This window comes from Pinus tabuliformis, chromosome 9, assembly GCF_031772625.1.
Source record: "Pinus tabuliformis cultivar Carrire ecotype Pingquan chromosome 9, CPIR1, whole genome shotgun sequence".
NCBI classification, from domain to species: Eukaryota; Viridiplantae; Streptophyta; class Pinopsida; order Pinales; family Pinaceae; genus Pinus; species Pinus tabuliformis.
The window spans coordinates 976,995,647-977,011,470 of record NC_142307.1 but is presented as its reverse complement, the minus strand read 5'-3'; positions in this window follow the sequence as shown (position 1 = coordinate 977,011,470).

The window sequence follows — 15,824 nt, the reverse complement described above, 5'->3', positions numbered from 1 at the left end:
TCATGTATTAATATCCATTCTCCTGAGGAAGAACTCTCACTCAACCGAAAGGATCGATTGGGATGGTAATTCCACGGCATAACCTCGCTCTTATGGCCTTCCCCTCGACCCTCGCCATACCACTATTTCTTGTAGGTGAAAACATTGCTAGCCCTCTTGACACCCATGACCATGAGGACCGCGATGTAAAAAAACAAGAAAGTCACGATGAACTCTGAAATTCCCACCCTCCATAAGGACCATGACGCAAACTCCCCGGGGTAACAACACGCATATATTTGAGCCATAATAAATTGAAGTTTTGAAAGAAATCGAGTCCAGGGTGGTATCGAAGATTTAAATGAGGGTCATAGCAAGAGTTATGATGTGTTGGATCTGATATCAGATTTAAATCAAACATAAAGTGCGATCGGGTTTGGGCCTATATGAAACTTCTAGCACATCCATTTGAAAAAACTCGATGGTTGGGCAGAGCCGATTCTGTGAATCATTGAGTAGGAGGTGCAAGCTTTACAGAGCAGTAGATTCAATCTTTCCAGCCTCCGCATCTAACAGGTTCTCGGACCATTTCGCTACCTAAATCTTCCACCCACAATGGATTCTCCCATGTCCTTTCCCACTGAGAATTTGAGCACTATCACCACCACAGAGGCCAAGCACCAAGTGTTGATGCTCCCCTTCATGGCTTAGGGCCATATTATTCCCTTCCTACAACTCGACAAGATGATTACCAAAAGAACCGGATTTTCCATCACGATAGCCAATACGTCTCTCAATATCTGAACCGTGCGACATAAGAATGAATCTGTTGGCCGCACTCTAGATATATTCCTGGCAGACCTGCCCTTCTCCAGTGACGCTCACAGTCTTCCCTCTCACACCAAAAACATGGACTCCCTCCCTTACCATCTTTTTCTTTATTTGTATGAAGCCTTGGAGCACCTAGAACCCCATTTTGAGCACCTCATCCACCTCATCTGCCACATCACTCAAGAAGATAGTGGGTTCTTCCCACTGTGCATGGAAACCTTAATTTGAACATGGAAACCATGCACGTTTACATAATTGTAAACGAAAACCAGTCACATTTCCTACTGTAGCATGAGAATAACCCTTTTATAACTCATTCGGGGTTTACCACTTGTGTTATTGGGTCTCACTTGGCTTTTTTAAATGCCATCTGTTCATTCTTTTCGTTTGGGTGAAGCCAATATCTCATCAAGTGAAGAAAACATCCCATGGAGCTTCATATGGCATATAGAAAAGAGTCCCCTTCGTTTCAAAAAGTATGGAGAATGTCAAATGGGATTTTTTCCAACTGCCCAATTTAGATATTTCTCTATTACCCCCATGGGAGACAGTGAGGCCATTCCCTTATGAGCATAAAGGGCAGCATTCTTCATCGCCACAATAGGACTAGCCACCTTCATCTTCCCCAAATGTTAATGTTTTTAATTATAGCATCTTCATCTTCATGCCATTAATTTGACATATTTTCCAAAATCTTTGAATCTATTTTGATTCGGTGAAGGAAATTCGCGGACCGTCCCCCTTGTCATCTTCTTGTGCATCAGCTACCAAGAACTGCCCCAGTATAATCACAAGAAAACACAAAAAGTAATAACATATGTGACACTTGTATGAAAAGATCATATTCGTTTTAGGCCGACGAATCTGCTACAGTGTCGTGAGGAGGAACCTCACCATAAAAATCCTATTGACTTAAATATAAAGGTTATTTATAAAAGATAAAGAGGAATACATTAAAAGTTACCCAAGGTTTTCATTGTTTATAATTAGATTGTAATCGACAAGTCATAACCCTTATGCAAGTTTGTGTGATCTATGAATGTCATAATGAATCGATGCACATGATCTTACAATAATGGCAACAATGTTGGTGTAGATTTAGTTTAATATTACCAATTATTGAATCGTTTTGGCTCAAATGTCATTTATTCTCAACATGACTATGATGTTTCCAAACCTAATATTTATTTGATAGCCACAAGACTTATATTTATTTCCCTTTTAGCTGAAATTTCTTATGGAAAATGTTATGATGATGGTATTTATATTCTCTTTTGGTAGCATCAATGGTTTATAATATTCCACAAAAAAATGATATTTGGAATGACAACTTTATAATATTCCACAAAAATTGATGATATTTGGAATGGAAACTTTATATTGATGATGATCTCTTGTAGCCACAAGGCCTTAATCTAATTAGGTACATGTTTTCCCACATTGAAACTATAGTCACGTTGTTTCGAAAAACAAGGCATTGGTCATGTAATACTTTTCTTTGACTTCTGGTTTTCTTCAATTTGTGGTGAAATGATTTATTTCTTTAAGGCATAGTATAACTTATAGACGAAATAGTATTTCAAGAAAGTTTGGTAACTTTTGTTACTTAAAATATATTTTTGAATGCATAAATGGATACAACACCTTCAAAAACCCCCGAGGCACTCAAATTCTATAGATTAAACAACTTAAATTCAAGTTTTCAAAAATCTCTCCCAGATTTTGGTTAAAATTAACTAGGAAAAATTCCCTAGAAAAAATCATTTTATCTATAAGTTGGACTACGACTTTCTTAATGGCAATTATAAATTTTAAAGTCTAGTGGTGGTAAAAGCATTGGAGATGGCTATTTTCTCTCCATAACTTTGCAGTGGAGAAAAGTATGATCAAAGACCTAGTAATTCATGTTAGAAATCAAGTAAAGATTTGGGTAGATGTCTAATTAGAAATCGAAGGACAACCCTTGCTTTGGGACACCTGTCCTATCATGCGACCAACCCCTTTGCAGATCCTCTACAAAATTCCCTGTCATAATGCCCTTCCCCGTTTGAGTCGAGAGCTTAAATTCTTGGTCAAATTCTCTGTTCTTATGATAATATTTCATCCCCATCCCAATTATGATATGATGGCCATGGAATAAAAAGGCTTCTAATTCAAAATCCTGCCTAACTTATTACTCCCCTCATAAAGACATTGCCAATGAAGGAAAAATCATGACTAGGATATGCCTAGTCATGTTTTCCATAATGGGGGATGTTGATTTTAAATATTGAAAAATTTAGTTCTTTTAAAAAAATTGGATTATAGACCTTTCTCTTGTGAGCATCTTAACGCAATGAATCTCAAGGAAATTATAAAAATAGAGGACATGAAAGCTAAAAAATGAGGGAAAGTTGTAATCTCAACAACCAAAAGTTAGGAAAAGTTGAAGTCTCGGTAGTTATTAGGTAATAATGATGTTGGCAACAAGAATAGACTACAGAGGAAGTCATCAAGGTCTATTGTGGAAACAAACACAATAATAGAAAACCCTAGAAGTTGTGTTAACTCATTTATTGTCGAGAATGCTTGGATTGAGGATGACGTTGGGAGGGGAAAGGCTATTGGGGGTTTCACTAGACCAACTAGGGTTTCAAAGTCTATGGGAAGATTAGTGGTTCGCGAGAGAGGATAAAAAAGAGAATAGAACTGCCATAAGAAGGGACCCATCAAACCTTCATAGTTGACGATGGAACTATTCCACTAAATAATAAATCATGAATTTCCAAGTGTTAGGAAGCCCTAACAATGAAACCCTAAATATTTCCAACAAGAAAAGAAATTGAAATTTAAAATAAATTAAAAGTACAAAATTGTCAACATATACTACAATATTATTAACACATGTTACAATTTTTTTAAATATCACATATAATTATTAATATACAATAATATAAAAAATGAAAGGCCCAATAAAGTTGGAACCTTCCATATGTAATGACCTCGAATAAAAACATACAAAATATTTACATAAATCAATGCTATTAATAATCAACACACAAATATTTAACTAATTAGCATATAATTTAAGAAAACATGAGAAGAGAAGACTTACATGTAAAGTGAACGTATATATTACTGGAGATTTCAGAGTTGTGATGATATTTGGATCCTATTTACCATGACAATGTATTGGGGATGACACTCTACCCAAACATAGGCTCAAGTGAACAGAATATTTCTATAGATGGCCACCAGGAGCCCTCAATCAACTACTACAACTAATGAATCCTCCTTTCCTAGAATTATGTTATGGAAAGAATGAATGCCTCTCATCCTCCTTTTCATCCATTAATCAGAACATTTTTGTTCCTGGAATGGAAATGGAATCTTCATGTACACAATCCATGTGTTATCATGCCAACTTTTATTTTTATCTTAAATTATCCTTAACTCAACATTTTTTCTTAATTAACTTATTTCTTTGTTTATTATTTTTACTTTTGTACGATCAGGAGCGATGGCTAGGGTTCAAGACAACAAGGACACCAACATTCGTCATTATGCAGGAAAATGGAAAGGTTTTTCGACAAACTATTTTCATGTCGGCCTGTATTTGGAGATTTTCCCTCCTAGGAGCAGAGATCATCATAGCGTGGCCCTTTTATTTACATATTCGACCAATGAATTGGAGTCCACTTCAAATCTACGCAAATTCCCCCTTTAAGATATAGATCTAGATGACAAAAGGGAAAAAATGTCAGGCGAGCAGTGGATGGACATGGATCTATGGATAAAGATAGATTATAAAGTAGATATGCTTAGCATTACTATGAATCTAGTAACTCTTTTTTCTTTAATACGAGATCTAGGTTCCCTAAATCGATTCTTCATATAATATGACGTGGACAAAAGGGAAGGCCCCCAAGCCCCATGAAACCTTGGATAGATGCAAATTTTTTTCCCCAAAAAGCATCCATTAGCAAGCTGCACGAAAGCACCTATTACAGGCAAGGATGTAGTCTTCCAAATTCTTGCACAAACTCCAACAAGAAGATTGATCATATTGGGGGTTCAAAAGGAATTTCTAGTGTGGGATATGAAAAGGGAGATCTAAAATAGGTCTGGTATTCGAATGGAATTGCAAAGTATGATCTATGTAGGTAGATCTATGCAAGATCAAATGCTCTTACATGAATATGGCATTGAAAAAAAATCCTCAATTATCATCAACCTGAGGTTGCAAGGGGGTTTGTTGGGATCTAATAACCCTAAGGGACCAGGTTTGGTCAATGGAAAAACCAATGGATCTACTTCATTCAACTACACCCTCAAAGGAAATTTTACTGCTCCAGGAAAACATGAGAAGGCTCTAAATATTCTTGGGCCCTATATTGTGGAGTAGGTGAATCAAAACCCAACAATGATAGTAGATCTAGTAGAGATAAATAATCTTTTTACAATATATCAATCTTAGGCAATCATTTGCAGGTTTAAAGGTTTCAAGCCAAAACCTATGGATCTCTTTCAATGGATCTTTACGACTTGGACAATAAATTGTGAGGTTCATTTATATTCCAAGAGATTCTTCATCGTAAAATTTGAATCATCAGAGATCAGAGATTATGTTTTAGAAGGGGGCCCATGGTTATGGGGTAATGTGGGATTGTTTATCATCCCATTGTTCCCAAATTTCAATGCAAATTCAATGACAGCCTCCAAAATGTCAGTTTCAGTAAGATTGCATAATTTACCCCTTCATTTCTGGCATCCAAATGTACTAGCAAGAATTGGTAACATGCTTGAGAGATACATCAAGATGGATACACAAAGAACTGAAGAAGCAATTTATACCTTTACGAGGATCTGTGTAGAAGTAGACCTCAACAAAGGACTACCTGATCGCATCCTTCTGACAGACCACAATTAGTGTTGGACCCAATTTTTATATTATAAAAATACAACATTTAAGTGTCGTCTTTGCCTTCAAACTGGACATTTATAATCCATGTTTCCTTTGGCAAAGAAAGATACAAGGAATAAAAAGAAATGAACAAAACAGCCCAAGGGATGTCAATTTCCAACACCACACGTTGTTGAGGAAGAGGAAGAGGAGAACTTGGGCACACCCATAAATGAGGAAAACCCAAACCCACAAGCAACTACAACAAACAAAGGAATCGACCAAGAAGGAATCGTGGTATCAATTTCACAGAATCCAAGTGTCGAAGGACACTCAAACCAAGCATTGCAAAAGGAGAAGCAGATAGGAGGATTCAAACAACCTTATACATCTGAGAGCTCAGAATCAGATAAAGAACAACCAAGGAAGACAAAAGAGAACTAGCTAATCATTGTAATATCCACTGAGGATCAAGGAGGACAACGAAAAGTAGAAAAGAAGAAAGGTAGAAAAGGGTGACTAAGCTTTTTTTGCTTAGTGAAAATTTTATTTTTCTGTTTACTAGTTTTGATTTGATGGGCACCAACACTTGCTTGGTTTCTTCCATTTGAGATAGTAACAGAATGCACTTTGTGCATGTACGTATGTAAATTTTTAATATTAATAGAAAGTTACGATTTTCCATAGAAAACAAAAATTACTTTTTGTTTTTCTTTACTTATTCTGACTATTTTTATAGTTTTTATTTATTTATTTATTAGAAATTCACTTTATTATTCATTCATTAATTTATTTATTATTATTTTCTTCTCTTTATTATTTTATTTAATTTATTTACTATTATTATCCTTTTCTTTTATTATTTATTATTTTGTTTATTTATATGTTAATATTCTCACTTTTTGTTTTATTGTTATTGTTATTAATATGGGACATTATACTTGGATATCAAGATTTAGGAGGTCTTACAAAATATGATTTTATTTTCTCATACAACTTATAAAACTAATAAAAAATATAACAATACAGTTCAATGTTAGAAACAAGTATGCACCAAAATTCCTAAGCTTCAATGACAACAAGAGAAATTATGCAATAGTTATAGATACCATTTTAAGGAATTCTTAATCCTGAATGACAAATGGAGAAATCAAGTAGTAATTATACATATTGGATTGAGGGGAGTGTAGATACCACACTCCCACGTAAAGGCCCTCGTACTTTTACTCATTTGGTTCTCAAATCTTGTTATTAAAATTAAATAACCATTAAAAATGTCCTCACTTTCTTTGCCTTCATTTTCACTTGATTGATTATCAATTATCTCAATAACTATCATTTAAATATGAAATTCATCTCAAATACTCTCTCTTTCACTAGCTTTTTGAACTTTATCTATGCCAAGAGTGACAGGAGCAAATGAAATATCATCCACAAGTCTCATTTTTTGAACCTTACAACTACTTGACTAGAAGTTAAAAGTATCGTCATTTACACTTCCAAATGGTGATTTTTATATTGTAAAACACATAGTGTGGTAGTTGCAGGATGAAAATTGAAATACATTAAATTCTGGGTGCATAAGAAGTGGTTCCAAAATGAAGAAATTAGCATGTGAAGAATATGCATGCAATCTTAAGTATGTCCTCTATTTTCCATATCTTTGCTAACCATCATCATTTCAATTTATTGGTATTTCCTACTATCACAACTAGGAGCTTTATTGTGCATAGTATGATACGAGGAGCAAAGATCATGTTGAATATGAGGAGACAAAGAGACCAGGTGGACGGGAACAAGACCAAGGGTGGTAGGAAGGAAATGTGGGGTGAGGGATGGGGGATGATGAACCAAAACCAAGTATGCCCATCAAGATGGCAAAATTAGCGGGAAACTGAAAGATCTAGCATAGAGCTTGAGCCATCATGATCGTTGGTAGACACCCCTGGGAAAATTGCTATAGCTTCTACCCCTAGATTCAATCACTTTTGCAACTCTATATGCATCTACCTAAGAAATAACAAAGATGATGAGCCTATGTATCCACATGTGTCTACTAATTCACACAAAGTGATTGAAGTGGTTGAGCATGTGGCCATGTAGGGTAAGAAAGTGGTGACAACTTAGGATCCTAGTGTAAAATTGTTAGATTTAATTCACTGTTAATATCAAAACCATAATATCTAATCATATAATTAACTAATTTTATATTTTTAAATAACTTTTAAATACTAATAAATAAATAAAACAAAATTATATACACTTTGATTATGAGATCTAATCAACTTGCTATAAACCAATTAGCATATATATATATATTTAAAAAAACAGAGTAATTAAAAAAATAAAAAAATTGTGAAAACTTAAGTTGTACATAATCTAAATAAAGAAACTAATACATGCTCGACCTTTAAAAATAACTATATTCCCTGTGTGGGGACTAGTAAAGGTAAAGGTTTTTATGTGTCATCAATCATAATGACCGGAAACAAAGAAATGTGACAAATATTTATTAAAAGACACTTAGTGTGGAATACATTATGCAATTGAAAAATCAATCATATCAAAATCCATGTATTTTATTCAATTATAACTTCAAATCGTGGATGAGAAAACCAAAGTGATTTGACATATCGAGTGCTTCATGATTAATGTTTGTTCTGATTTTATATTCCATGGAATTACCTTGACTTTAGTCCCGATATCTGATTACTAAATAGCAACACTCGGTAGGATAAAAACAAATTAAAAAATGAGTGGAGTTTTTTTTCGTGTATAGTTAACTTGGTATAATGGATGTTATCGAAACTCAACTCGAAGATTTTTGGCTTTCTATGATTAGGTTTAAAGATTAGGTGTATATTTTTTGTTGAGTTTTTTTTTGTCGTTAAGTTATAATTTTTTTTTAAGTATGTTTGACTTATACTTTGGGATCTTTAGTTTATAAGGTATTTTTTTTAAGTATATTTGATCTATACTTTGGGATCTTTAGTTTATTAGGTATTAGTGCGTTGGGATTAAACTAAGGTATTGGTGTTTTGGTATATTTGATTTCTGAGTTGCTGATGGCGTGGTAAATTTGATTTTGAACTTCAACCAAATTATTTCACTGAATTATTCATTTATCAAAATTAAAAAATGATTTAAATTTTTTTATTAAAAATATAATATTATTATTTTATATTAATATAATAAATTTTATATATATATATATAATCTCAATTATAAAAGAAAAATATGACTTTATCATATAAATATTTTGAAAATAAAATTTATTTTGAGTGTATATATAAAATTTTTAGAGAAAATGTGTTCATATTAAATTTTTTTAGTATTTAGGAAAAATATATAATATTTTGACACATCATGTTTTATGATTAATCCCCTATTTTATTATAAAATCAATGAGAGTTTGCTTTGATTTTAATATGTTGAGTTTTCTCTTTATACTAATCCAAAGGAAAAAATGATTTTCTAACTTATCTTTACTTTTCTTTAGTATTTTAAATTACTTGTACCATCTAATTGTTTATGACACAATATTTTTTCTTTAAATATACATATAATATTATTTTTACTATTAATTTTATTTTACATAATAATTATTTTTTATTGTACACTGATTTAGCGAAAATTTGATATCTTTATCCCACCCCTACGTGAGAGGTACGTAGTTATAAGTATATTTTTAATGCATGCCACCCCTCCTTAAGATGTACAAAGTCATAAGTATATTTTTAATGCACGAATGCCTCCTTTCTAGAGTTTATGATAGAATTTCGTACTCGTGTAACACAACACAAAGTCGATTGTAAAAAAATTCAGTATTTTTCAAACTTATAGTTTTCAACATACAAGGGCTGGTGGGGTACAAAATTGGAATTGATTAGAGTGGGGATTCCATTTGGAAAAGGGAGAATAGCACCTTCAAAGATTTGAACACAATAATATATGAAACGCCCAGCTTTACCCAACCGTCTCTTTTAGTTTTCTGTTCTAATTCTAAATTGTTAAGCAAAGGTAAGACCATTACGGATTAACACAAGGAAAGATCTAATTTAACTTGAAGCTGATAGCCTTGTCATTCATTTTATATGATTGCTTTCTTCCCTGGCACCAGAAAATGAAAAAGCTCAGGCCTTCAAGGGCTGCGTACTTTCAAAAAAAATGGAAGTATTTTTTTTAATAATATTAAAATTTATATGTAATAAGATTATTGGAAAGTTTGCACGTTAAAATATATATATATATATATATATATTATTAATATTAATATTAATATTTATATGTTATAAAATTATTGGAAAGTTTACAAATGAGTTTGGTATCTTTATTTAAATATAATAATAATGTATATGATAATTTCAAATTGTTATTAGAAAATATTAATCTTTTTTTAAGATCAAAGACTTTATTCGTTATTTTAAAAATGTACGAGTATATTAGTTATATGTAATTTGAATTGTGAATGATAATATCTGATTTTCATGTTTTACGTATAAAGAATATGTCAATTAAGTTGAGAAGTTTGATTATTTCTAATAAAAAAATCAAGTTAAGAAATTAATTATTTTTAATTATATATATATATATATATATATATATATATATTTAAGAAAAAGTTAGTTAAATGACGAATTAATATGTTATTATCAAATTAAGAAGTTGATCATTTTTAATAAAAGATATATTTAATAATTTTTTAAGAGAAAATTAGTTAAATAATAAATCAATATGTCATTTTTTTTTTCATGTGTTCTTTTCTTTCTCACACTAGAGCCTTTTGTGTAATAGAGTTTTTCTCGGCATGGATACTTTAGTTTAGCACATGTTTTCACATGTTGGTGTCCATGCTACATCTTTTGATTGCTTTGGAATCCATCCTTTTGACTCATCATGGCTCTAAATTTGAGCCTCATTTTCTCTTCTTTGTCATATTTTGGTTATATCCTTGGAAGATTCCAACATTTTTTACCTTGTAATAGTTGTTATCCGTTGGCTTGATTCTTTATGCATGATGATATACTTTGATCTTGCTTTCATCATTGCAATCACATTGTTCTTAGCCTCATTGTCAGGCTTCGCTTAGTGTTTTTATCCTTCATGGAGGGACCACTGCAATGAGTGGTTTTGCTTGCCAACCTTTCCACATATATTTGCTTAGGGTGGTTCTATTAGCTCGGAACAATTTTCTACCCTTTATACCACTCGTTCCTCTACAACGAGCTTCCTTTGTGTCCTATGTTGGTTAATAATTCAAGGGCACCAAGCATCCTTTTATCTTTTTTTTTGGGATCATTCAAACCTCATGAAAAGGACATCTTGTATCAAGCATACTACTATCTCTTCTTTGAGCCTCTTAAACCAAAAAGAAGACACCCTATCGAGTATATTTTTATCTCTTTTTGAAGGTAAGTAAAATTAAATGAAAAATATGCTTTCAAGCAAATATGCTTTCAAGCTTACTTATTCTTTCATGCTCACTAAACAATGAAGGAAATACCAACAAATAAAAGGAGAAGGAAGGGAAATTGGTTTGAACATTCTATCAGTGAAAATGAAAGTATCAGTCATGTTGCCCTCAAACATGGCACTTGTTTGTATATACACCTTATAGTTGGGTTTTAGCTTTCTAGGAATCATATGATACATATGAGTCTTTTTACTCCCCCAGTTATTCATTCTTCTAGTAACTATGGAAGGTGCTTCAATTCCTCCTACATTATTGCACGATATCACGTGGTGCTCATTATTCAATGCAACCATGTTACTTTTGTATAATGTCATTATATGTTTAAGGGAATTCTAAACCTCAGTGGACCATCTATAGTTATTGTTGACCTTTGTGTTGGTCATCCCTATGTTAGTTGTACTTCATGACTTCATCTGTTCACATTATCTCTCACTATGTTCCTTGTTGATTGATGGGGGATACATTAAGGTCATCATTTGATGGATCTTCTCTTGTCAACTTCAGCTCATTATCTAGGAGCTTGATTTACGCATTAGTAGTACCTTGAAGTCTGTAGTCTTCAATGGCAGACTTTCTCATGATTGAGAATGGATTAACCTCACTTACTCCTGATCGATCGATTCCATATGTGTTTGAAATCAATAAATTTATTTGAATTGACTGGGCTGTGCTAAAAACCTTGGGGTCAATTTTCATCATTAGTGGAACCCCTCCTATTTGTTAATTATATATGTCAATGATAGTTAATTAGATAATTTATACCATGCTCGACATCAATTCATCTTTTCATGTGTTGTAAATTCATACCATTGGGTTTCAATAGAAGACATTAGTTTTGGGGACATCTCACTCTTATATGGCACCTTCCTAGGTTGTGTTGGAGTTTCTACCATCTTATGTACTTTTAGGAATACTCTGGGGTGCTTCTTTTTTATGTGCCCATAGTCCTATTGATGTATATTATGACATAGATCAGCGTTGTATTTTCTAGTGGCTATATTATTTTGGTCTCTTGCATAGATCCACTCTGTATTTCTCATGGCCATGTACTAGAATTTCATGTCATGGATCTAAATTGTATGGTTGGCAGTCACATTTAGTTTTTCTTTATGCTAAGCATGAGTATGCCCACCTTGAGGGTGACCTTATTATGATTGAGACTTGGTTCTTAGTGTGGCTTTGATATAGTTCCCTGGTTTTAACTCCTTCCTCACATTTTGACATATATTTCCGTAATGCATTCTAGCCGTTGGTTTCTCTTGTAACCTCATTCATCAGGGGACATTTTTATAGCCATTTTTCCATCTTATGTTAGTAAAAGGAAGCTAGTGTCAACCCTCCAGTTTTTGGCTTGAATGTGTATCTATTTCCCCTCTGTTTGTCCTCACTTAGTAGCCCATCACTCCCATAAGCCTAGCATATTGTACCCCATGAATCCATTATAGTTAGGCATATTATCACTTGGTATACAACTTGGCTTCATCCTGGAAGTGATGGAGGTCAAAATTCTAGAACTAGCCCTTCCCAAGGAGATCAGTTTGACTTACCTAATCCTTAGCTGGCTTAGGACCAATTATTGGAGAATCTTCCTAACTTTGCATGGCCCTAGGTGTCCAAATACATCCTCCTGAATATAGGAATGGTATGTTTAGTGAGATCCTCTCAAGGGTGAGGGGGATTAGAGAGATAGAGATAGCTCAATTATGTTGGTGAAATATCTTTAGAACAGTTCTCTCTTTTATTTCAAATTAGCCCAGATTGTTAGTAAGTCAAGGGAAGAGGAGAACCAAAGGATAAGAGGAGAGTAGGTGCTGGAGATAAGGTATATTTCCTTCTACAATCTCATTATAATATTAATGCAAACTATTTCCTACTCTATTTTTCTTCATGTCATGAGAAACTTGGTCAATTTAATTCAATAAGTTCATGTTTCATGTTAATCTTCCCTCTACAGAGGAAAAATGCATTAATGTATGTTTGTGCTTATGGGTAGGATCTTAGACCTAAGAGTTGGATTTGGATCTCTAGGTAGGAGCAGGTCTTCTAGTTGCAAAAGTTGTTTGCAAACTACATCAGCTTGTGAGGGTTTGAGATATAGTTACATTTCCATTTGTCTCTATCATTTATATGTTAGCTATGAGGTTGCAACTAGGGATTTAGTTTGGTTGTTTCACCCATTGTATGATAGATCTTGATGTGATATATATGAAGCAATAACTCCTTAGCCTATGTGTGATTTTTGGGCTAACAATATCCTCTCATTAAGTCAGAAAGTGCAGAAGTTGTTTTCAAACAAGATTAAGTACATAAGAAATTATCGTTAAATAAATAAATTCTATTGGAAACCCAACCATATGGAAGAAAGATGAAGCTTCTAATTATAAATAAGTCAGAGATGCTAATATATTCAGTAAAGTGTGGAAATTCCACAATCAACACTAAGAATATCTACATGAGAGAGAAATCCTCTAAAAAGGTAATATTGATTCTACTTCACCTATTACTTTGGTTACTGGTGATGAGGAACCTTTTTGTTATCAAGAAGCAGTAGATGATGTTAATAGTTACAAATGGAAGATGGAAATGAAAGAAGAAATGGATACGTTGAAGAGAAAAATAACTTGGGACATTGTAAAACCTCCTAAAGATAGAAAGGTTTTTGGATGAAAATGAGTTTACAAATTGAAGCAGCAAGTTTATATTAATGTCAAAAGGTATAAATCCAAATTGGTTGCCAAAGTATATTGTTAGATGGAAGGTATAGATTTCCATGAATTTTTTTTCTCTAAGTGCTAAGATTGTATCGATTCATATTGTGTTGGCAATAATTGCTTTGCTCAATTTGGAATTAGAAAAATTATATGCTCAAACATATTTCTTACATGGAGATTTGGACAAGGAGATTTATATGGAACAAACAGAAGGTTTTGTGCAACATTGAAAAATAAGATTACTTTGTAAGCTCAAGAAATCATTGTATGGTCTGAAGAAATCACCCATGAAATGGTACAAGAAATTTGATTCATTATTTTAAGCCGAAAATAGACTATAAGTGATTGTCACAACACGAAAATGATTGCCCCACTGAGACGACCAAGGGAACACGACACCGACATTTTTTCATGCTAATGGCTTGACCAACTTAGGCTTACTAGTACCTAGACTACACCTCTAAACTATGCACCATGTAGCGACTTGATAAACTTACTTGTAGAATTAGTAGCTTATCCAAGTCGATGCAATAAGCCTTCAAGTAACTTCATTTCATTCACTTTGGTCTACTCCATTCATATTCATTCAACTTGCAATATGAACATTTCAATTATAAGCAACAATATAAAACAACAATACACTTCAACATAACATAAACATGTACAACATCATACAGTGGAGGGGGAACTCCAAACAACAAATTCCCCTTTACTTATTTATTAACTTCAAAATTTAGTTTATATAATATACAACTTCAACTATACAAAGGCATGCCTTGGACCAAGTCCCTACTGACTTGCTATCACAAGGTAGAACAACTTCAAAATCTAAAAACCAAGGTTGGGTTGAACCCAAAGGGTTTGTTGCCACAACACTTAGGAAAAACTTCAACAAACAACTAACTAGGGTAGCCCAAGGCTTCACCCACTTACAAGATCAACAAAAACACATAAAATCACATGATCTACCTTAGATTTCTCAAGGTAAGAACATCTCTCAACCTGCACCTATTTTGTGTTTGTTTTTCCTCTTGCCTTGCCATTCTACTTCAGATTCTCTCTTCTTATGAATTGCAACTTTTTTGGTTGTCTCTTCCCACCTGGATGACCTTGTATTTATACAATTCTTTCCTTCTGGTTGGTAGTTGTTTCGTTTGGCCAACACTCATTCTTATTTCCAAGCTGACATACATTCTTTCTACCCACACCCTTTGGTTCGCTTTGTGCGCATGACACGCCCATCACATGGGCATGTTTCCCAATGCCATGTCTTCATGCAGGCATGCCTTGGGAGCACAACCACTTGGTCTTCCACCGTCACACACAATCATATGAAGACATATTGACTCAATTTCTTTGCATCCACGCATATCATTTTGACACCTAGCTCGTTCTTTCTCATGGGTATGTCGTTGCACGACCTCCCTTGCATGGTGCCCGTCATGCAAAACTCACATGTGTCATCACATGGGCTTCCTTTTCATTGCAAGGCACCAAAATAGGTGGTCCCATCGCATGACTTGTCGCACAACCACACCAATGTTTGATTTTTCACCACTTAGAGTCAGCATAGATCATCACGACCATATTGGGGTGCGCCTTTGTATGCACTCAAGCCCAAGGGCCTAACATCCCACCCCACTCTAAAACGTTTCTCATCCTCAACAAAAATCCCATTCTTTGGGAAACTCCATAAATGAACCTCCGTTAAGTCCCATCAAAATACATGAATCCTTGCTCTTAGTAGCAAGCTCCATATACATGATCTCTTGAACTTCGCATGACCATCAACCACAATGCATTGCAAGTATTCTCATTGCCTCAACCTTTATGGAAGGTTTCTCCCTCCATGTCTCAGCTGCAATACATCATCTTGCAGTAATCATCATGCCAACTACCACAAATCTGTGAACACTTGCTGCCATACTCCAACTCAAATCCAACATGT